The 18,685-nt window shown below is 48.9% G+C and overlaps 31 non-coding genes and 1 pseudogene across 31 annotated transcripts; all 32 read right to left on the reverse strand.

Moving 5' to 3' along the window:
* Nucleotides 1-133: 133 nt before the first annotated feature.
* LOC136688517 (U5 spliceosomal RNA) lies at nucleotides 134-247 on the reverse strand. The gene has a single exon (XR_010801207.1). It is a non-coding gene; the product is annotated as a U5 spliceosomal RNA (small nuclear RNA).
* Nucleotides 248-553: 306 nt separating this feature from the next.
* LOC136688086 (U2 spliceosomal RNA) lies at nucleotides 554-744 on the reverse strand. Its single transcript, XR_010800798.1, has one exon. It is a non-coding gene; the product is annotated as a U2 spliceosomal RNA (small nuclear RNA).
* Nucleotides 745-979: 235 nt separating this feature from the next.
* On the reverse strand, nucleotides 980-1,093 carry LOC136688518 (U5 spliceosomal RNA). Its single transcript, XR_010801208.1, has one exon. It is a non-coding gene; the product is annotated as a U5 spliceosomal RNA (small nuclear RNA).
* A 307-nt stretch (nucleotides 1,094-1,400) lies between these two features.
* LOC136688087 (U2 spliceosomal RNA) lies at nucleotides 1,401-1,591 on the reverse strand. Its single transcript, XR_010800799.1, has one exon. It is a non-coding gene; the product is annotated as a U2 spliceosomal RNA (small nuclear RNA).
* Nucleotides 1,592-1,826: 235 nt separating this feature from the next.
* On the reverse strand, nucleotides 1,827-1,940 carry LOC136688519 (U5 spliceosomal RNA). The gene has a single exon (XR_010801210.1). It is a non-coding gene; the product is annotated as a U5 spliceosomal RNA (small nuclear RNA).
* Nucleotides 1,941-2,247: 307 nt separating this feature from the next.
* Nucleotides 2,248-2,438, reverse strand: LOC136688234 (U2 spliceosomal RNA). The gene has a single exon (XR_010800940.1). It is a non-coding gene; the product is annotated as a U2 spliceosomal RNA (small nuclear RNA).
* Nucleotides 2,439-2,673: 235 nt separating this feature from the next.
* On the reverse strand, nucleotides 2,674-2,787 carry LOC136688520 (U5 spliceosomal RNA). Its single transcript, XR_010801211.1, has one exon. It is a non-coding gene; the product is annotated as a U5 spliceosomal RNA (small nuclear RNA).
* Nucleotides 2,788-3,087: 300 nt separating this feature from the next.
* Nucleotides 3,088-3,278, reverse strand: LOC136688235 (U2 spliceosomal RNA). The gene has a single exon (XR_010800941.1). It is a non-coding gene; the product is annotated as a U2 spliceosomal RNA (small nuclear RNA).
* A 235-nt stretch (nucleotides 3,279-3,513) lies between these two features.
* Nucleotides 3,514-3,627, reverse strand: LOC136688521 (U5 spliceosomal RNA). Its single transcript, XR_010801212.1, has one exon. It is a non-coding gene; the product is annotated as a U5 spliceosomal RNA (small nuclear RNA).
* Nucleotides 3,628-3,935: 308 nt separating this feature from the next.
* Nucleotides 3,936-4,126, reverse strand: LOC136688088 (U2 spliceosomal RNA). The gene has a single exon (XR_010800800.1). It is a non-coding gene; the product is annotated as a U2 spliceosomal RNA (small nuclear RNA).
* A 235-nt stretch (nucleotides 4,127-4,361) lies between these two features.
* Nucleotides 4,362-4,475, reverse strand: LOC136688522 (U5 spliceosomal RNA). Its single transcript, XR_010801213.1, has one exon. It is a non-coding gene; the product is annotated as a U5 spliceosomal RNA (small nuclear RNA).
* A 299-nt stretch (nucleotides 4,476-4,774) lies between these two features.
* LOC136688089 (U2 spliceosomal RNA) lies at nucleotides 4,775-4,965 on the reverse strand. Its single transcript, XR_010800801.1, has one exon. It is a non-coding gene; the product is annotated as a U2 spliceosomal RNA (small nuclear RNA).
* A 235-nt stretch (nucleotides 4,966-5,200) lies between these two features.
* On the reverse strand, nucleotides 5,201-5,314 carry LOC136688523 (U5 spliceosomal RNA). The gene has a single exon (XR_010801214.1). It is a non-coding gene; the product is annotated as a U5 spliceosomal RNA (small nuclear RNA).
* Nucleotides 5,315-5,613: 299 nt separating this feature from the next.
* On the reverse strand, nucleotides 5,614-5,804 carry LOC136688092 (U2 spliceosomal RNA). Its single transcript, XR_010800802.1, has one exon. It is a non-coding gene; the product is annotated as a U2 spliceosomal RNA (small nuclear RNA).
* A 235-nt stretch (nucleotides 5,805-6,039) lies between these two features.
* LOC136688524 (U5 spliceosomal RNA) lies at nucleotides 6,040-6,153 on the reverse strand. Its single transcript, XR_010801216.1, has one exon. It is a non-coding gene; the product is annotated as a U5 spliceosomal RNA (small nuclear RNA).
* A 299-nt stretch (nucleotides 6,154-6,452) lies between these two features.
* Nucleotides 6,453-6,643, reverse strand: LOC136688093 (U2 spliceosomal RNA). The gene has a single exon (XR_010800803.1). It is a non-coding gene; the product is annotated as a U2 spliceosomal RNA (small nuclear RNA).
* Nucleotides 6,644-6,878: 235 nt separating this feature from the next.
* LOC136688525 (U5 spliceosomal RNA) lies at nucleotides 6,879-6,992 on the reverse strand. Its single transcript, XR_010801217.1, has one exon. It is a non-coding gene; the product is annotated as a U5 spliceosomal RNA (small nuclear RNA).
* Nucleotides 6,993-7,299: 307 nt separating this feature from the next.
* Nucleotides 7,300-7,490, reverse strand: LOC136688236 (U2 spliceosomal RNA). The gene has a single exon (XR_010800942.1). It is a non-coding gene; the product is annotated as a U2 spliceosomal RNA (small nuclear RNA).
* A 235-nt stretch (nucleotides 7,491-7,725) lies between these two features.
* LOC136688526 (U5 spliceosomal RNA) lies at nucleotides 7,726-7,839 on the reverse strand. Its single transcript, XR_010801218.1, has one exon. It is a non-coding gene; the product is annotated as a U5 spliceosomal RNA (small nuclear RNA).
* Nucleotides 7,840-8,139: 300 nt separating this feature from the next.
* LOC136688237 (U2 spliceosomal RNA) lies at nucleotides 8,140-8,330 on the reverse strand. The gene has a single exon (XR_010800943.1). It is a non-coding gene; the product is annotated as a U2 spliceosomal RNA (small nuclear RNA).
* Nucleotides 8,331-8,565: 235 nt separating this feature from the next.
* On the reverse strand, nucleotides 8,566-8,679 carry LOC136688527 (U5 spliceosomal RNA). The gene has a single exon (XR_010801219.1). It is a non-coding gene; the product is annotated as a U5 spliceosomal RNA (small nuclear RNA).
* Nucleotides 8,680-8,987: 308 nt separating this feature from the next.
* On the reverse strand, nucleotides 8,988-9,178 carry LOC136688094 (U2 spliceosomal RNA). Its single transcript, XR_010800804.1, has one exon. It is a non-coding gene; the product is annotated as a U2 spliceosomal RNA (small nuclear RNA).
* Nucleotides 9,179-9,413: 235 nt separating this feature from the next.
* Nucleotides 9,414-9,527, reverse strand: LOC136688528 (U5 spliceosomal RNA). The gene has a single exon (XR_010801220.1). It is a non-coding gene; the product is annotated as a U5 spliceosomal RNA (small nuclear RNA).
* A 299-nt stretch (nucleotides 9,528-9,826) lies between these two features.
* On the reverse strand, nucleotides 9,827-10,017 carry LOC136688095 (U2 spliceosomal RNA). The gene has a single exon (XR_010800805.1). It is a non-coding gene; the product is annotated as a U2 spliceosomal RNA (small nuclear RNA).
* Nucleotides 10,018-10,252: 235 nt separating this feature from the next.
* Nucleotides 10,253-10,366, reverse strand: LOC136688529 (U5 spliceosomal RNA). The gene has a single exon (XR_010801222.1). It is a non-coding gene; the product is annotated as a U5 spliceosomal RNA (small nuclear RNA).
* Nucleotides 10,367-10,665: 299 nt separating this feature from the next.
* LOC136688096 (U2 spliceosomal RNA) lies at nucleotides 10,666-10,856 on the reverse strand. The gene has a single exon (XR_010800806.1). It is a non-coding gene; the product is annotated as a U2 spliceosomal RNA (small nuclear RNA).
* A 235-nt stretch (nucleotides 10,857-11,091) lies between these two features.
* LOC136688530 (U5 spliceosomal RNA) lies at nucleotides 11,092-11,205 on the reverse strand. The gene has a single exon (XR_010801223.1). It is a non-coding gene; the product is annotated as a U5 spliceosomal RNA (small nuclear RNA).
* A 307-nt stretch (nucleotides 11,206-11,512) lies between these two features.
* Nucleotides 11,513-11,703, reverse strand: LOC136688097 (U2 spliceosomal RNA). The gene has a single exon (XR_010800807.1). It is a non-coding gene; the product is annotated as a U2 spliceosomal RNA (small nuclear RNA).
* A 235-nt stretch (nucleotides 11,704-11,938) lies between these two features.
* Nucleotides 11,939-12,052, reverse strand: LOC136688531 (U5 spliceosomal RNA). Its single transcript, XR_010801224.1, has one exon. It is a non-coding gene; the product is annotated as a U5 spliceosomal RNA (small nuclear RNA).
* A 308-nt stretch (nucleotides 12,053-12,360) lies between these two features.
* LOC136688390 (U2 spliceosomal RNA) lies at nucleotides 12,361-12,552 on the reverse strand. The gene has a single exon (XR_010801090.1). It is a non-coding gene; the product is annotated as a U2 spliceosomal RNA (small nuclear RNA).
* Nucleotides 12,553-18,025: 5,473 nt separating this feature from the next.
* On the reverse strand, nucleotides 18,026-18,092 carry LOC136688396 (U2 spliceosomal RNA; annotated as a pseudogene).
* Nucleotides 18,093-18,327: 235 nt separating this feature from the next.
* Nucleotides 18,328-18,441, reverse strand: LOC136688532 (U5 spliceosomal RNA). The gene has a single exon (XR_010801225.1). It is a non-coding gene; the product is annotated as a U5 spliceosomal RNA (small nuclear RNA).
* Between the last annotated feature and the right edge of the window lie 244 nt (nucleotides 18,442-18,685).

The raw sequence follows: 18,685 nt of genomic DNA on the forward strand, positions 1-18,685 counted from the left end.
ACCACCACCACACCGGAGGCTCCTCCCACCAAGAACTGCAAACAGAAGCTAAGAGCTGCTGCTACAGGAACTTGTGGCAAGGCGTGCTCCAAAGACGGCTGTCGCTCTGTCATTATACAGGAAGAAAATGTGTAGCTCTGCAGCAACAGAGCCTTCAAAAATACACAAAACTCGTCAACGTTCCCCTCCACGGAAATCTTTAGTAAAAGGCGAAAGATTTGTACGTGACTGAAGAGAAACCCGAGATATGACGGCTAACGGCAGGCCTTCCGCTCCTCTGCTGGAGGTCTAAGACTCTTGCGGAGGGTGCAGACTGAACAAAGGTCAGGGTGGGATAATCTGTGCATAAATTAACACGCCAATTAGAGGTCAACACAGACGAGAAAAACATGAGATCATAGATTTGTATTTAAAAAAAAAAAAAAAAAAAAAAAAAAAGAAAAATGGAGGGAAAACCATGAAACAGATTAAAAAGAGAACAGCCTCGAGAAGGCAACATCATAAAGCCGTACCCATGTCCTAACTTATTTCTTTCTGACTTTTAACCAGTTTAAGGAGGTGCACCGTTCCCAGAAGTACTGCAATACCGGGTCGATGCGTGGAGCGGACGGAGCAAGCCCCTCTTCCGTCTCCCTGCTCAAAAAATCAATTTAATATGTAGTCCTCGTATAGAGGACGTATCAGATATTAAACTGATAAGAACAGATACTACACTTGATCTTAGCCAAAAGGCCGAGAAGCGATAACCGGAAAGGCCCGGCCGGCCCGGAGCACCCTGCCGCAAACCAGCAACTACTGGAGGGTATTTAAACCTGGTCGTCAGACCTTGACCCCTCCCACTCAGACACCACCACCACACCGGAGGCTCCTCCCACCAAGAACTGCAAACAGAAGCTAAGAGCTGCTGCTACAGGAACTTGTGGCAAGGCGTGCTCCAAAGACGGCTGTCGCTCTGTCATTATACAGGAAGAAAATGTGTAGCTCTGCAGCAACAGAGCCTTCAAAAATACACAAAACTCGTCAACGTTCCCCTCCACGGAAATCTTTAGTAAAAGGCGAAAGATTTGTACGTGACTGAAGAGAAACCCGAGATATGACGGCTAACGGCAGGCCTTCCGCTCCTCTGCTGGAGGTCTAAGACTCTTGCGGAGGGTGCAGACTGAACAAAGGTCAGGGTGGGATAATCTGTGCATAAATTAACACGCCAATTAGAGGTCAACACAGACGAGAAAAACATGAGATCATAGATTTGTATTTAAAAAAAAAAAAAAAAAAAAAAAAAGAAGAAAAATGGAGGGAAAACCATGAAACAGATTAAAAAGAGAACAGCCTCGAGAAGGCAACATCATAAAGCCGTACCCATGTCCTAACTTATTTCTTTCTGACTTTTAACCAGTTTAAGGAGGTGCACCGTTCCCAGAAGTACTGCAATACCGGGTCGATGCGTGGAGCGGACGGAGCAAGCCCCTCTTCCGTCTCCCTGCTCAAAAAATCAATTTAATATGTAGTCCTCGTATAGAGGACGTATCAGATATTAAACTGATAAGAACAGATACTACACTTGATCTTAGCCAAAAGGCCGAGAAGCGATAACCGGAAAGGCCCGGCCGGCCCGGAGCACCCTGCCGCAAACCAGCAACTACTGGAGGGTATTTAAACCTGGTCGTCAGACCTTGACCCCTCCCACTCAGACACCACCACCACACCGGAGGCTCCTCCCACCAAGAACTGCAAACAGAAGCTAAGAGCTGCTGCTACAGGAACTTGTGGCAAGGCGTGCTCCAAAGACGGCTGTCGCTCTGTCATTATACAGGAAGAAAATGTGTAGCTCTGCAGCAACAGAGCCTTCAAAAATACACAAAACTCGTCAACGTTCCCCTCCACGGAAATCTTTAGTAAAAGGCGAAAGATTTGTACGTGACTGAAGAGAAACCCGAGATATGACGGCTAACGGCAGGCCTTCCGCTCCTCTGCTGGAGGTCTAAGACTCTTGCGGAGGGTGCAGACTGAACAAAGGTCAGGGTGGGATAATCTGTGCATAAATTAACACGCCAATTAGAGGTCAACACAGACGAGAAAAACATGAGATCATAGATTTGTATTTAAAAAAAAAAAAAAAAAAAAAAAAAGAAGAAAAATGGAGGGAAAACCATGAAACAGATTAAAAAGAGAACAGCCTCGAGAAGGCAACATCATAAAGCCGTACCCATGTCCTAACTTATTTCTTTCTGACTTTTAACCAGTTTAAGGAGGTGCACCGTTCCCAGAAGTACTGCAATACCGGGTCGATGCGTGGAGCGGACGGAGCAAGCCCCTCTTCCGTCTCCCTGCTCAAAAAATCAATTTAATATGTAGTCCTCGTATAGAGGACGTATCAGATATTAAACTGATAAGAACAGATACTACGCTTGATCTTAGCCAAAAGGCCGAGAAGCGATAACCGGAAAGGCCCGGCCGGCCCGGAGCACCCTGCCGCAAACCAGCAACTACTGGAGGGTATTTAAACCTGGTCGTCAGACCTTGACCCCTCCCACTCAGACACCACCACCACACCGGAGGCTCCTCCCACCAAGAACTGCAAACAGAAGCTAAGAGCTGCTGCTACAGGAACTTGTGGCAAGGCGTGCTCCAAAGACGGCTGTCGCTCTGTCATTATACAGGAAGAAAATGTGTAGCTCTGCAGCAACAGAGCCTTCAAAAATACACAAAACTCGTCAACGTTCCCCTCCACGGAAATCTTTAGTAAAAGGCGAAAGATTTGTACGTGACTGAAGAGAAACCCGAGATATGACGGCTAACGGCAGGCCTTCCGCTCCTCTGCTGGAGGTCTAAGACTCTTGCGGAGGGTGCAGACTGAACAAAGGTCAGGGTGGGATAATCTGTGCATAAATTAACACGCCAATTAGAGGTCAACACAGACGAGAAAAACATGAGATCATAGATTTGTATTTAAAAAAAAAAAAAAAAAAGAAGAAAAATGGAGGGAAAACCATGAAACAGATTAAAAAGAGAACAGCCTCGAGAAGGCAACATCATAAAGCCGTACCCATGTCCTAACTTATTTCTTTCTGACTTTTAACCAGTTTAAGGAGGTGCACCGTTCCCAGAAGTACTGCAATACCGGGTCGATGCGTGGAGCGGACGGAGCAAGCCCCTCTTCCGTCTCCCTGCTCAAAAAATCAATTTAATATGTAGTCCTCGTATAGAGGACGTATCAGATATTAAACTGATAAGAACAGATACTACGCTTGATCTTAGCCAAAAGGCCGAGAAGCGATAACCGGAAAGGCCCGGCCGGCCCGGAGCACCCTGCCGCAAACCAGCAACTACTGGAGGGTATTTAAACCTGGTCGTCAGACCTTGACCCCTCCCACTCAGACACCACCACCACACCGGAGGCTCCTCCCACCAAGAACTGCAAACAGAAGCTAAGAGCTGCTGCTACAGGAACTTGTGGCAAGGCGTGCTCCAAAGACGGCTGTCGCTCTGTCATTATACAGGAAGAAAATGTGTAGCTCTGCAGCAACAGAGCCTTCAAAAATACACAAAACTCGTCAACGTTCCCCTCCACGGAAATCTTTAGTAAAAGGCGAAAGATTTGTACGTGACTGAAGAGAAACCCGAGATATGACGGCTAACGGCAGGCCTTCCGCTCCTCTGCTGGAGGTCTAAGGCTCTTGCGGAGGGTGCAGACTGAACAAAGGTCAGGGTGGGATAATCTGTGCATAAATTAACACGCCAATTAGAGGTCAACACAGACGAGAAAAACATGAGATCATAGATTTGTATTTAAAAAAAAAAAAAAAAAAAAAAAAAAGAAGAAAAATGGAGGGAAAACCATGAAACAGATTAAAAAGAGAACAGCCTCGAGAAGGCAACATCATAAAGCCGTACCCATGTCCTAACTTATTTCTTTCTGACTTTTAACCAGTTTAAGGAGGTGCACCGTTCCCAGAAGTACTGCAATACCGGGTCGATGCGTGGAGCGGACGGAGCAAGCCCCTCTTCCGTCTCCCTGCTCAAAAAATCAATTTAATATGTAGTCCTCGTATAGAGGACGTATCAGATATTAAACTGATAAGAACAGATACTACACTTGATCTTAGCCAAAAGGCCGAGAAGCGATAACCGGAAAGGCCCGGCCGGCCCGGAGCACCCTGCCGCAAACCAGCAACTACTGGAGGGTATTTAAACCTGGTCGTCAGACCTTGACCCCTCCCACTCAGACACCACCACCACACCGGAGGCTCCTCCCACCAAGAACTGCAAACAGAAGCTAAGAGCTGCTGCTACAGGAACTTGTGGCAAGGCGTGCTCCAAAGACGGCTGTCGCTCTGTCATTATACAGGAAGAAAATGTGTAGCTCTGCAGCAACAGAGCCTTCAAAAATACACAAAACTCGTCAACGTTCCCCTCCACGGAAATCTTTAGTAAAAGGCGAAAGATTTGTACGTGACTGAAGAGAAACCCGAGATATGACGGCTAACGGCAGGCCTTCCGCTCCTCTGCTGGAGGTCTAAGACTCTTGCGGAGGGTGCAGACTGAACAAAGGTCAGGGTGGGATAATCTGTGCATAAATTAACACGCCAATTAGAGGTCAACACAGACGAGAAAAACATGAGATCATAGATTTGTATTTAAAAAAAAAAAAAAAAAGAAGAAAAATGGAGGGAAAACCATGAAACAGATTAAAAAGAGAACAGCCCCGAGAAGGCAACATCATAAAGCCGTACCCATGTCCTAACTTATTTCTTTCTGACTTTTAACCAGTTTAAGGAGGTGCACCGTTCCCAGAAGTACTGCAATACCGGGTCGATGCGTGGAGCGGACGGAGCAAGCCCCTCTTCCGTCTCCCTGCTCAAAAAATCAATTTAATATGTAGTCCTCGTATAGAGGACGTATCAGATATTAAACTGATAAGAACAGATACTACACTTGATCTTAGCCAAAAGGCCGAGAAGCGATAACCGGAAAGGCCCGGCCGGCCCGGAGCACCCTGCCGCAAACCAGCAACTACTGGAGGGTATTTAAACCTGGTCGTCAGACCTTGACCCCTCCCACTCAGACACCACCACCACACCGGAGGCTCCTCCCACCAAGAACTGCAAACAGAAGCTAAGAGCTGCTGCTACAGGAACTTGTGGCAAGGCGTGCTCCAAAGACGGCTGTCGCTCTGTCATTATACAGGAAGAAAACGTGTAGCTCTGCAGCAACAGAGCCTTCAAAAATACACAAAACTCGTCAACGTTCCCCTCCACGGAAATCTTTAGTAAAAGGCGAAAGATTTGTACGTGACTGAAGAGAAACCCGAGATATGACGGCTAACGGCAGGCCTTCCGCTCCTCTGCTGGAGGTCTAAGACTCTTGCGGAGGGTGCAGACTGAACAAAGGTCAGGGTGGGATAATCTGTGCATAAATTAACACGCCAATTAGAGGTCAACACAGACGAGAAAAACATGAGATCATAGATTTGTATTTAAAAAAAAAAAAAAAAAGAAGAAAAATGGAGGGAAAACCATGAAACAGATTAAAAAGAGAACAGCCCCGAGAAGGCAACATCATAAAGCCGTACCCATGTCCTAACTTATTTCTTTCTGACTTTTAACCAGTTTAAGGAGGTGCACCGTTCCCAGAAGTACTGCAATACCGGGTCGATGCGTGGAGCGGACGGAGCAAGCCCCTCTTCCGTCTCCCTGCTCAAAAAATCAATTTAATATGTAGTCCTCGTATAGAGGACGTATCAGATATTAAACTGATAAGAACAGATACTACACTTGATCTTAGCCAAAAGGCCGAGAAGCGATAACCGGAAAGGCCCGGCCGGCCCGGAGCACCCTGCCGCAAACCAGCAACTACTGGAGGGTATTTAAACCTGGTCGTCAGACCTTGACCCCTCCCACTCAGACACCACCACCACACCGGAGGCTCCTCCCACCAAGAACTGCAAACAGAAGCTAAGAGCTGCTGCTACAGGAACTTGTGGCAAGGCGTGCTCCAAAGACGGCTGTCGCTCTGTCATTATACAGGAAGAAAACGTGTAGCTCTGCAGCAACAGAGCCTTCAAAAATACACAAAACTCGTCAACGTTCCCCTCCACGGAAATCTTTAGTAAAAGGCGAAAGATTTGTACGTGACTGAAGAGAAACCCGAGATATGACGGCTAACGGCAGGCCTTCCGCTCCTCTGCTGGAGGTCTAAGACTCTTGCGGAGGGTGCAGACTGAACAAAGGTCAGGGTGGGATAATCTGTGCATAAATTAACACGCCAATTAGAGGTCAACACAGACGAGAAAAACATGAGATCATAGATTTGTATTTAAAAAAAAAAAAAAAAAGAAGAAAAATGGAGGGAAAACCATGAAACAGATTAAAAAGAGAACAGCCCCGAGAAGGCAACATCATAAAGCCGTACCCATGTCCTAACTTATTTCTTTCTGACTTTTAACCAGTTTAAGGAGGTGCACCGTTCCCAGAAGTACTGCAATACCGGGTCGATGCGTGGAGCGGACGGAGCAAGCCCCTCTTCCGTCTCCCTGCTCAAAAAATCAATTTAATATGTAGTCCTCGTATAGAGGACGTATCAGATATTAAACTGATAAGAACAGATACTACACTTGATCTTAGCCAAAAGGCCGAGAAGCGATAACCGGAAAGGCCCGGCCGGCCCGGAGCACCCTGCCGCAAACCAGCAACTACTGGAGGGTATTTAAACCTGGTCGTCAGACCTTGACCCCTCCCACTCAGACACCACCACCACACCGGAGGCTCCTCCCACCAAGAACTGCAAACAGAAGCTAAGAGCTGCTGCTACAGGAACTTGTGGCAAGGCGTGCTCCAAAGACGGCTGTCGCTCTGTCATTATACAGGAAGAAAACGTGTAGCTCTGCAGCAACAGAGCCTTCAAAAATACACAAAACTCGTCAACGTTCCCCTCCACGGAAATCTTTAGTAAAAGGCGAAAGATTTGTACGTGACTGAAGAGAAACCCGAGATATGACGGCTAACGGCAGGCCTTCCGCTCCTCTGCTGGAGGTCTAAGACTCTTGCGGAGGGTGCAGACTGAACAAAGGTCAGGGTGGGATAATCTGTGCATAAATTAACACGCCAATTAGAGGTCAACACAGACGAGAAAAACATGAGATCATAGATTTGTATTTAAAAAAAAAAAAAAAAAAAAAAAAAGAAGAAAAATGGAGGGAAAACCATGAAACAGATTAAAAAGAGAACAGCCTCGAGAAGGCAACATCATAAAGCCGTACCCATGTCCTAACTTATTTCTTTCTGACTTTTAACCAGTTTAAGGAGGTGCACCGTTCCCAGAAGTACTGCAATACCGGGTCGATGCGTGGAGCGGACGGAGCAAGCCCCTCTTCCGTCTCCCTGCTCAAAAAATCAATTTAATATGTAGTCCTCGTATAGAGGACGTATCAGATATTAAACTGATAAGAACAGATACTACGCTTGATCTTAGCCAAAAGGCCGAGAAGCGATAACCGGAAAGGCCCGGCCGGCCCGGAGCACCCTGCCGCAAACCAGCAACTACTGGAGGGTATTTAAACCTGGTCGTCAGACCTTGACCCCTCCCACTCAGACACCACCACCACACCGGAGGCTCCTCCCACCAAGAACTGCAAACAGAAGCTAAGAGCTGCTGCTACAGGAACTTGTGGCAAGGCGTGCTCCAAAGACGGCTGTCGCTCTGTCATTATACAGGAAGAAAATGTGTAGCTCTGCAGCAACAGAGCCTTCAAAAATACACAAAACTCGTCAACGTTCCCCTCCACGGAAATCTTTAGTAAAAGGCGAAAGATTTGTACGTGACTGAAGAGAAACCCGAGATATGACGGCTAACGGCAGGCCTTCCGCTCCTCTGCTGGAGGTCTAAGACTCTTGCGGAGGGTGCAGACTGAACAAAGGTCAGGGTGGGATAATCTGTGCATAAATTAACACGCCAATTAGAGGTCAACACAGACGAGAAAAACATGAGATCATAGATTTGTATTTAAAAAAAAAAAAAAAAAAGAAGAAAAATGGAGGGAAAACCATGAAACAGATTAAAAAGAGAACAGCCTCGAGAAGGCAACATCATAAAGCCGTACCCATGTCCTAACTTATTTCTTTCTGACTTTTAACCAGTTTAAGGAGGTGCACCGTTCCCAGAAGTACTGCAATACCGGGTCGATGCGTGGAGCGGACGGAGCAAGCCCCTCTTCCGTCTCCCTGCTCAAAAAATCAATTTAATATGTAGTCCTCGTATAGAGGACGTATCAGATATTAAACTGATAAGAACAGATACTACGCTTGATCTTAGCCAAAAGGCCGAGAAGCGATAACCGGAAAGGCCCGGCCGGCCCGGAGCACCCTGCCGCAAACCAGCAACTACTGGAGGGTATTTAAACCTGGTCGTCAGACCTTGACCCCTCCCACTCAGACACCACCACCACACCGGAGGCTCCTCCCACCAAGAACTGCAAACAGAAGCTAAGAGCTGCTGCTACAGGAACTTGTGGCAAGGCGTGCTCCAAAGACGGCTGTCGCTCTGTCATTATACAGGAAGAAAATGTGTAGCTCTGCAGCAACAGAGCCTTCAAAAATACACAAAACTCGTCAACGTTCCCCTCCACGGAAATCTTTAGTAAAAGGCGAAAGATTTGTACGTGACTGAAGAGAAACCCGAGATATGACGGCTAACGGCAGGCCTTCCGCTCCTCTGCTGGAGGTCTAAGGCTCTTGCGGAGGGTGCAGACTGAACAAAGGTCAGGGTGGGATAATCTGTGCATAAATTAACACGCCAATTAGAGGTCAACACAGACGAGAAAAACATGAGATCATAGATTTGTATTTAAAAAAAAAAAAAAAAAAAAAAAAAAGAAGAAAAATGGAGGGAAAACCATGAAACAGATTAAAAAGAGAACAGCCTCGAGAAGGCAACATCATAAAGCCGTACCCATGTCCTAACTTATTTCTTTCTGACTTTTAACCAGTTTAAGGAGGTGCACCGTTCCCAGAAGTACTGCAATACCGGGTCGATGCGTGGAGCGGACGGAGCAAGCCCCTCTTCCGTCTCCCTGCTCAAAAAATCAATTTAATATGTAGTCCTCGTATAGAGGACGTATCAGATATTAAACTGATAAGAACAGATACTACACTTGATCTTAGCCAAAAGGCCGAGAAGCGATAACCGGAAAGGCCCGGCCGGCCCGGAGCACCCTGCCGCAAACCAGCAACTACTGGAGGGTATTTAAACCTGGTCGTCAGACCTTGACCCCTCCCACTCAGACACCACCACCACACCGGAGGCTCCTCCCCCCAAGAACTGCAAACAGAAGCTAAGAGCTGCTGCTACAGGAACTTGTGGCAAGGCGTGCTCCAAAGACGGCTGTCGCTCTGTCATTATACAGGAAGAAAATGTGTAGCTCTGCAGCAACAGAGCCTTCAAAAATACACAAAACTCGTCAACGTTCCCCTCCACGGAAATCTTTAGTAAAAGGCGAAAGATTTGTACGTGACTGAAGAGAAACCCGAGATATGACGGCTAACGGCAGGCCTTCCGCTCCTCTGCTGGAGGTCTAAGACTCTTGCGGAGGGTGCAGACTGAACAAAGGTCAGGGTGGGATAATCTGTGCATAAATTAACACGCCAATTAGAGGTCAACACAGACGAGAAAAACATGAGATCATAGATTTGTATTTAAAAAAAAAAAAAAAAAGAAGAAAAATGGAGGGAAAACCATGAAACAGATTAAAAAGAGAACAGCCCCGAGAAGGCAACATCATAAAGCCGTACCCATGTCCTAACTTATTTCTTTCTGACTTTTAACCAGTTTAAGGAGGTGCACCGTTCCCAGAAGTACTGCAATACCGGGTCGATGCGTGGAGCGGACGGAGCAAGCCCCTCTTCCGTCTCCCTGCTCAAAAAATCAATTTAATATGTAGTCCTCGTATAGAGGACGTATCAGATATTAAACTGATAAGAACAGATACTACACTTGATCTTAGCCAAAAGGCCGAGAAGCGATAACCGGAAAGGCCCGGCCGGCCCGGAGCACCCTGCCGCAAACCAGCAACTACTGGAGGGTATTTAAACCTGGTCGTCAGACCTTGACCCCTCCCACTCAGACACCACCACCACACCGGAGGCTCCTCCCACCAAGAACTGCAAACAGAAGCTAAGAGCTGCTGCTACAGGAACTTGTGGCAAGGCGTGCTCCAAAGACGGCTGTCGCTCTGTCATTATACAGGAAGAAAACGTGTAGCTCTGCAGCAACAGAGCCTTCAAAAATACACAAAACTCGTCAACGTTCCCCTCCACGGAAATCTTTAGTAAAAGGCGAAAGATTTGTACGTGACTGAAGAGAAACCCGAGATATGACGGCTAACGGCAGGCCTTCCGCTCCTCTGCTGGAGGTCTAAGACTCTTGCGGAGGGTGCAGACTGAACAAAGGTCAGGGTGGGATAATCTGTGCATAAATTAACACGCCAATTAGAGGTCAACACAGACGAGAAAAACATGAGATCATAGATTTGTATTTAAAAAAAAAAAAAAAAAGAAGAAAAATGGAGGGAAAACCATGAAACAGATTAAAAAGAGAACAGCCCCGAGAAGGCAACATCATAAAGCCGTACCCATGTCCTAACTTATTTCTTTCTGACTTTTAACCAGTTTAAGGAGGTGCACCGTTCCCAGAAGTACTGCAATACCGGGTCGATGCGTGGAGCGGACGGAGCAAGCCCCTCTTCCGTCTCCCTGCTCAAAAAATCAATTTAATATGTAGTCCTCGTATAGAGGACGTATCAGATATTAAACTGATAAGAACAGATACTACACTTGATCTTAGCCAAAAGGCCGAGAAGCGATAACCGGAAAGGCCCGGCCGGCCCGGAGCACCCTGCCGCAAACCAGCAACTACTGGAGGGTATTTAAACCTGGTCGTCAGACCTTGACCCCTCCCACTCAGACACCACCACCACACCGGAGGCTCCTCCCACCAAGAACTGCAAACAGAAGCTAAGAGCTGCTGCTACAGGAACTTGTGGCAAGGCGTGCTCCAAAGACGGCTGTCGCTCTGTCATTATACAGGAAGAAAACGTGTAGCTCTGCAGCAACAGAGCCTTCAAAAATACACAAAACTCGTCAACGTTCCCCTCCACGGAAATCTTTAGTAAAAGGCGAAAGATTTGTACGTGACTGAAGAGAAACCCGAGATATGACGGCTAACGGCAGGCCTTCCGCTCCTCTGCTGGAGGTCTAAGACTCTTGCGGAGGGTGCAGACTGAACAAAGGTCAGGGTGGGATAATCTGTGCATAAATTAACACGCCAATTAGAGGTCAACACAGACGAGAAAAACATGAGATCATAGATTTGTATTTAAAAAAAAAAAAAAAAAAAAAAAAAGAAGAAAAATGGAGGGAAAACCATGAAACAGATTAAAAAGAGAACAGCCTCGAGAAGGCAACATCATAAAGCCGTACCCATGTCCTAACTTATTTCTTTCTGACTTTTAACCAGTTTAAGGAGGTGCACCGTTCCCAGAAGTACTGCAATACCGGGTCGATGCGTGGAGCGGACGGAGCAAGCCCCTCTTCCGTCTCCCTGCTCAAAAAATCAATTTAATATGTAGTCCTCGTATAGAGGACGTATCAGATATTAAACTGATAAGAACAGATACTACACTTGATCTTAGCCAAAAGGCCGAGAAGCGATAACCGGAAAGGCCCGGCCGGCCCGGAGCACCCTGCCGCAAACCAGCAACTACTGGAGGGTATTTAAACCTGGTCGTCAGACCTTGACCCCTCCCACTCAGACACCACCACCACACCGGAGGCTCCTCCCACCAAGAACTGCAAACAGAAGCTAAGAGCTGCTGCTACAGGAACTTGTGGCAAGGCGTGCTCCAAAGACGGCTGTCGCTCTGTCATTATACAGGAAGAAAACGTGTAGCTCTGCAGCAACAGAGCCTTCAAAAATACACAAAACTCGTCAACGTTCCCCTCCACGGAAATCTTTAGTAAAAGGCGAAAGATTTGTACGTGACTGAAGAGAAACCCGAGATATGACGGCTAACGGCAGGCCTTCCGCTCCTCTGCTGGAGGTCTAAGACTCTTGCGGAGGGTGCAGACTGAACAAAGGTCAGGGTGGGATAATCTGTGCATAAATTAACACGCCAATTAGAGGTCAACACAGACGAGAAAAACATGAGATCATAGATTTGTATTTAAAAAAAAAAAAAAAAAAAAAAAAAAGAAGAAAAATGGAGGGAAAACCATGAAACAGATTAAAAAGAGAACAGCCTCGAGAAGGCAACATCATAAAGCCGTACCCATGTCCTAACTTATTTCTTTCTGACTTTTAACCAGTTTAAGGAGGTGCACCGTTCCCAGAAGTACTGCAATACCGGGTCGATGCGTGGAGCGGACGGAGCAAGCCCCTCTTCCGTCTCCCTGCTCAAAAAATCAATTTAATATGTAGTCCTCGTATAGAGGACGTATCAGATATTAAACTGATAAGAACAGATTTTTTTTTTTTTTTTTTTTTTTTTCCAACCAAAGCTTTATTTACATATTTCAATCATTACAATCAGACAAGAAAAAACACATTCACCGCCACCACACTTTAAACCACCCAACACAGTCCCCTAGATGCCCAATTTCCAGAATCCTTCACTTGGTCAAAAAAAAAAAAAAAAAAAAAAAAAAAAAAAAAAAAACCAACCCAAAATTCATAATCACCTCCCAGGACTTCCATCAATTTTTGGGCCACCATGAGTGCCCCAACACCGTGAGGCCTGCAAAACCTCCAGTCTCTCCCACCCCTCCCACTCCCACCCTGATGATTCCCTCCCCACCATCCTCCCTGCTGTTAATAATCTTACGGTGACGCCCTTTGAAAACATGTAACATGAGGTTTGGGTCTGCCTTTGTTTCCCTGACTCTGAGACTCTCGCATCTCGTGCCCCATGAGACACACTTCGCCACCGAGATCACTGTCCAGAAGTCCCTTGCCTCACGTCGTTCGAGATTCTTCAGACCACTACCGTACAACACCATTTCCCTTTTCAAAACCGTCCTGCCACCCCCAGATCCCCACCAAGCTGCGACAAGCCTCCAGAAATGGGCCACTATTGGGCAGGACCAGAGGGCGTGCTCAATCGTCTCCTCCCCACCACAACCAAGGGGGCACAGAGGGGTGTGCCCAGATCCGTGCCTGTACAAGCGCTCCCTTACTGGAAGGCGGCCTAGCGCCCCTAGCCAGTGCAGGTCTTTGCTGGCCCCGTCTAGCCAGCTGGGCTGAAGTTCAGCCCAGTCAACTGACGGGGAACAGGCGATTGCCATGTGTGTGGTACTCTGAGCTACAAGCTGGTCCCTCCACTTCCTGTACAGCTGCCTGTGGTCCATAATGGTGTCCTCCTCCAGGCACCACCTATTGTCCCTCACAAACTCGGCAGCCTTTTGATAGTGCCAGGGCCTATCGTTGGACCAGGGCGCTGTACCTCTCCATGGGATGACATTACGTAATGTGAAAGCAAACCAGAACCTTGCAAAGAGACTGGAGGCATGGTCCACCCCCCCTTGCACCATCCTCGCCACGAATGCCGTATGAAGTGCCATGATCTTAAGAGGCGCACAAATCACCCCTCTACCCCCCTTTTTCTTCTCCTTATACATTGTAAAGCGGGCGACGAGTTCGTACCTCCCACCCCACACAAAACCAAACATGGCCCTTTCCAGCCGCCTGCCTATCACAAAAGGGATCGGGTAAACATACGCCAAATGTATCACGGCCGCAAAAAGGTCTGTGTTTGCCGCCAGCACCCGACCAGAAAGCGAGAGGTCCCTACGACTCCAAAACTCCGCCCTCATCCGTATTTTCCTGAGGACTGCTTCCCAATTCTTCTGAGCGCAGTCTTCCCTCCAGAAGACTACCCCCAGAATCCTAAGCCCATCTGCACATAAGGAGAAGCCCCCGGGAACTTCCTGCCTGCGTGCCCATGCCCCAACGAACATCACAGCCGATTTAGCCCTGTTGATTCGGGCCCCGGAGACGTTCGAGAACTCCTTCAGTACCTGACCAACCGCATTAAAATCCTTTTCAGAGGAAAGGAAGAGTGTTGCATCATCCGCATAAACAGAAACCTTTGCCCTCCTCCCACTTCCCCCTGGAACATGCAAACCCTGAAAGGACGGCTCCCTCCGGAGTCGCTCCATCAGTGGTTCTAGGTACAGGACGTAGAGCAGCGGGGACATGGGACAACCCTGCCTCACTCCTCCTTGCTGCTTGACCGGACGTGTATAAAAACCATTCACCCCCACTCTACTGGTCACACCGTTGTACATCAGCCGGACCAGATCTACAAAGGGCCTAGTAAAACCCATCCGATCTAGAACGGCAAACATGAACTCGTGTTGAACCCGGTCGAAAGCTTTCTCCTGGTCCAGGCTGAGCAAAGCCAAGGGCACTTGTCGCTGCTCTGCCCAGGCCAGGGCATCCCTTATCAAGGCCAGGTTCATACTTATCCTGCGACCGGGCACCCCGCAGGTCTGGTCGGGGTGAATGACTGTCTCCATGACCCCACTCAGCCGCTGACACAAAACCTTGGCCAAGATCTTGTAATCCACGTTGAGCAACGTTATCGGCCTCCAGTTTGCAAGGTCGGCCCTGTCCCCCCGCTTGTAAAGAAGGGTGACATGGCCAACCCGTGCTGAGGGAGGCAATATGCCTCGTTCTACTGCTTCCCTGTACACGTCCACCAAGTCTTTCCCAAGTAAGGGCCAAAGAGTCCTGTACCATTCTACTGGCAAGCCATCCCCCCCAGGGGCCGTGCCACACCTCAGGGAGAGCATGGCCCTTTGGACCTCCTCTACTCTGATTTCCCCCTCAAGCTGAACTGCCTCCTCCTCCACCAAACGCCCGCTGACTGCCTCCAAGAACCCATAGTCGTTTACCCCCCCCTCCCCAGGGGGTCCAGTCCCAAAAAGAGAGGTGAAATGCGCCTCCGCTATCCCCAACATCCCCTCCACGGATGCATCCACCCGCCCCCCATCCCTCAACCCCTCTATGTGTGATCGTCGCTGGCGGGTTTTAATCGATTCAAAAAAGAAACGCGTTGGCCTCTCATCCATCTCCAACTTCTGCCTCCCTGCCTGGAAACAAAAAGCCTTTGCTTCCTTCTCATAAAAAGCTCGCAGCTCCTCACTTGCTTCCCTCAATCTCTCCCTGTTTCCCCCCTGCCAAGCTGCCTGTAGCTCTTCGGACCATCGCCTGATGTGCTCCTTCCTTCTCCTTACCTTTTCTTGCCCCCACCAACGACACAGAGTGGCGACCCTTTTCTTAAGGTCCTCCCACCACTCTGCCATCGAAGTGTAGAGCACCTTCAAACGTCTCCATTCCCCATATAAAACTCCAAATATTTGAAGGAAGGAGGGGTCCTGGAGAAAACCTCTATTCATTCTCCACAGACCTCTCCCTCTCTGTCCTCCCTCAACAAGGATTTCTGCTGACACTAAGCAATGGTCTGACCCCCAGAACGGTTCAGCGGCATAACTCAACACCTGGGACCCTTCAGCCACCAACAGGAGGTCGAGCCTTGAAGAGTCCCCCCGGGAATTGGCCCAGGTGTGACCAGATGCTCTCGGCTCGACCACCCTGAAAGCATCTACCAGCCCTGCCCCCCGCAACACTTGAGCTAGGTGACACCCCCTCTCCACATCTGGCTCAACATTAAAATCCCCACCTACTAATAGGAACCTGTTCGTGTGGAGAAGGGGCTCCAAGATTTGAAAAAAACCTCGCCGCCTACCCTTCCCAGGGGGTGCGTAAATTGCAATGGCCCTGAACCCGATCCCTCTCCACTCACCGTCCACGCAGAGCACTCTACCTGGCACAGGCGACTGGACGTCGGTCACTAGGAAGTCGCATGTTTTAAACAGGATTCCCACACCATCTCCGTTTCCCTCCCCGACACCCCAGACCGATGGCCCCAACGTCCAGTCCCTGGCGAAGGAGACCTCATCTGCCTTTGATTTTACATGGCATTCCTGCAGGAAGCACAGGTCAAACAGGACATCACGCAGACTCAAGAATACCGCCGTCCTCTTGAGTGCCTGCCTAATGCCCCTTACATTTAGTGTGGCAACTGCGAGCTTATCCATTTGAAAAAAAAATAACAGGAAGAATAGACTGGTATAGAGCAACACGGTTCAAAAACAAACCCCCCCCAAAAAAAAGGCCCCATCCCCCCAAAATAACACTGAACCTCACAAAACCCCCTATTCCTTATCCCCACCTCCTCTCCCCAACCGTTTTCCATGATCCCCCTCCACACCTTTGGCTCTCCCCCTCCCTACCCCCTTCCCCACCCGCCTTGAGACCACTTCTTTCCAACCCACCTCTTCTAGCCCACCTGCCTCCCCAGTCCCTGGACTTCCCCTGCTTCCCTCACCCTCTCCTTCTCTTTGTGAAAATGGTGACCGGTTATGTTCAGGGAACTCCGGCCCTTCAGTCCTCTGTTGCTTATCTACCTCTGTACTTGTGCTGGCAGCTTCCCCCATCTCGACTGGGACGAGGTCAAACTCTCGAACCACCTCCAGACGGCTCCTCTTGGCTGATCTATCCTCGTCCTTAAAGTCCTTATTCCTTGACGAATGGCTCCTGAACAAAACCCCTCCCTCCTCTGTCTCCATTTCACTGTCCCCTTCTGTGGCAACTGGGCTTTCCGAGATTACCAGATCAGCCCAGTCTAGGACCTGTATGCTCGGGAGTTGATCCATGTCCCCGGAGGCTCCAGCCCATTCCAGAGGGGACCAAGAGTTCCCCTGCCCATCTTCTCCTGGCCGCTGCTCACTCCGAGCCTCGGTGGGCAAAGGAGCTTGTGCATTTTCCACTGGCTCCTTAGCATTGACCTCCACCCCCACCATCTCTTCACATTCACCCATGTCCGCACGCTCCCCCAGTTGTTTCACGGGGGTTCCCGCAAGGGCTTGCGGGATGGCTGTCTCTGCCAGGGCTGCCTTTGGCGCCTCACGACCTGCCACCTCCTCTGTTGCGGACTTAGTCCCCATCACCTCAGACCTCTTCTGCACATTCCCCGACAAATTTGCCCTGGAAGTCCCCGGAACAGCCTCAGACCCCACTTCTCCGGTCTTCCCCTCCACGGGCCTTTGTGGGTTCACCCCAGACGTCCCCGGCACAACAACTTCTGCTGAACCAGTTGACTTTTCCACTTCTGCTTCTCCCATGCTAGGTCCTCCATCCAGTATCTTAAAGACTGCTGGGACTTTGAAGAGATCACTAAAAAGCCTGGTCCGTGCAGGGCAGTCCCTATACAAATGGTCATGGTTTCCACACAGGCTGCATGCTTTTGGAGCTCCGCACTCGGCTGTCGTATGCTCCTCTGCGCCACAGAATCTACACCTGCCTCCAGTGCAGGCGTCTTTGGAGTGACCCCGGGCCCCACATCGTCTGCAGTATTCAGGCTGTCCCGGGTAGTGCAAGAAGCCTCGATGTGGGCCGATGGAAAAACTTCCTGGCGGATGTACGAGGCCTCCCGAAAACGCTGGATCTGCCCGCAGCCGGACAAAGAACCGCCGCTTCCCATTCCAAATCCCGAACCTTCCTTTCAGTCGTTCTCCAGGAGAGACCGATGAACAGAAACGTCCTAGAAATGTCCGGATATCCTCATCCTTTACGAAAGGGTTGTACATATGGACAGTTACCGGAACCTCGTCCATAGCGAAAAGTGGGATCAGGCGTAGTCCTCTGAGCACTTCCTGATCTTGTTGCTGACAGCACTTCTCAAAACATGTTGAACAGTCTGTAAACGATGCGAAAGTCACGTCCAAAAACCCAGCCTTGGAAAAATCCTGTATGCAGAAGATCCTTGACGGTGAGAGATCGCAGACATCTCGAAGAATTCGTAGTACTAACCAGTCCCATCCAAATCTCTTTTTCACATCGTCCCCAGCATCCTGCAGCAGTTCCACACGAACAGTATGCCTAAGCCGCACCACTCGGGCCGGCCGACTATCGCTATCAGTCATAGTATTTGCCCAGAACAGATACTACACTTGATCTTAGCCAAAAGGCCGAGAAGCGATAACCGGAAAGGCCCGGCCGGCCCGGAGCACCCTGCCGCAAACCAGCAACTACTGGAGGGTATTTAAACCTGGTCGTCAGACCTTGACCCCTCCCACTCAGACACCACCACCACACCGGAGGCTCCTCCCACCAAGAACTGCAAACAGAAGCTAAGAGCTGCTGCTACAGGAACTTGTGGCAAGGCGTGCTCCAAAGACGGCTGTCGCTCTGTCATTATACAGGAAGAAAATGTGTAGCTCTGCAGCAACAGAGCCTTCAAAAATACACAAAACTCGTCAACGTTCCCCTCCACGGAAATCTTTAGTAAAAGGCGAAAGATTTGTACGTGACTGAAGAGAAACCCGAGATATGACGGCTAACGGCAGGCCTTCCGCTCCTCTGCTGGAGGTCTAAGACTCTTGCGGAGGGTGCAGACTGAACAAAGGTCAGGGTGGGATAATCTGTGCATAAATTAACACGCCAATTAGAGGTCAACACAGACGAGAAAAACATGAGATCATAGATTTGTATTTAAAAAAAAAAAAAAAAAGAAGAAAAATGGAGGGAAAACCATGAAACAGATTAAAAAGAGAACAGCCTCGAGAAGGCAACA

The sequence above is a fragment of the Hoplias malabaricus genome, chromosome 2, assembly GCF_029633855.1.
Source record: "Hoplias malabaricus isolate fHopMal1 chromosome 2, fHopMal1.hap1, whole genome shotgun sequence".
Classification (NCBI taxonomy): domain Eukaryota; kingdom Metazoa; phylum Chordata; class Actinopteri; order Characiformes; family Erythrinidae; genus Hoplias; species Hoplias malabaricus.